A 1,276-nucleotide genomic window follows, 5' to 3' on the forward strand; every position below is an offset into this window, starting at 1 on the left:
TGGGTTTATCATAAATTTCTTTTCTAAATTTCATAATTAATAGAGCATTCATAAGATCTTAATATTTTTCTCCAGGACAGTGGAGAGATAATCTTTAGTTCCATTTAAAGAAAGAATAGTATTATTTTCCAAGTACACAGCTCCCTTTTTCTATGTTATAAGGGTTTAAAATCAGGAGAGATGTATGTCAGAGCTGTGTCCCTTCTCCATACTTAATCAATCTGTTGTTGAGCAAACAATTCAAGAGACTGGGCTATAAGAAGAAGAACACGGCAGGAGTGGAAAAAGATTCATTAATAACTTGCGATTGAAGATAACAGAATCTATCTTGCTGGAAGTATAGAGGATTTGAAGCACTTACTGATGAAAATAAAAAATATCATAGTTTTCAATGTGGATTAAACCTCAATATTAAGAAAATATAAATCCTCACCACTTGGCCAGTAAGCAACACCATGATGAATAGTGAAAATATTCAAGTTGTCGAGGATGAAATTTCCTTTGGTCTAAAATTACACTTATTGAAGTAAGAATTGAGAAATAAAATTATGTACTGCATTTGGCAAATCCAATGGCAAAGATTTTTTTTTTTTTTTTTAAGTATTAAAAAGCAAAGATTACGTTTTGAGAAGTAAGGTGGCCCTGAAAAAAAACATAGTATGTTTAATGGCCTCATCTGTATTTAAAAGCTGATAAAAAATAAGGAAAAATGGGGAAGAATTAATGACAGTGAATTACGGTTTTTGTGAACAATATTAAGTATACCATGGTCTGCCAGGAAACCAAACAAATCTATCTTGGAAGAAGTATCCTTGGAGGTGAGGACGCTGGATGAGACTTTGTTCATATACTCTGGACACACTAAGAGTAAGGATTAGCCCCTGAGTAATGACATCACACTTGGTAAAGTAAAGGGACAGCAAAATGTGTGAGGTAAAAAAGAAATTGATTCAAACAGTGGCTGTAATGAGCTGTGAGGATGGTGCAGGACCAGGCGGCTTCTTTCTGTTGCCTAAAGGATAACGGAGAGTCAGGACTGACTCGACCACACCCAACAACAACCCAGGTACTGTCAGTGATTTTTATTAAATGGTACAGTAAAGAAAAAAGGTGATATAAAAGAATATATGTCCATTTGTATAAATAAATAACTGTGGGGATTTTACATTGTTTGTATCTCAATTTTTTTTTTCTGAGTCAAAAAATCATTAGCAGTTTCCTTCAGGCAAAACAAAGGGGATAGTCAAAGAATATGATTTTGCATGTTAATTTCTAA

The sequence above is a fragment of the Orycteropus afer genome, unplaced genomic scaffold (genome assembly GCF_000298275.1).
Source record: "Orycteropus afer afer isolate SDZICR_OR568_19922 unplaced genomic scaffold, OryAfe1.0 scaffold01921, whole genome shotgun sequence".
Taxonomy (NCBI): Eukaryota; Metazoa; Chordata; class Mammalia; order Tubulidentata; family Orycteropodidae; genus Orycteropus; species Orycteropus afer.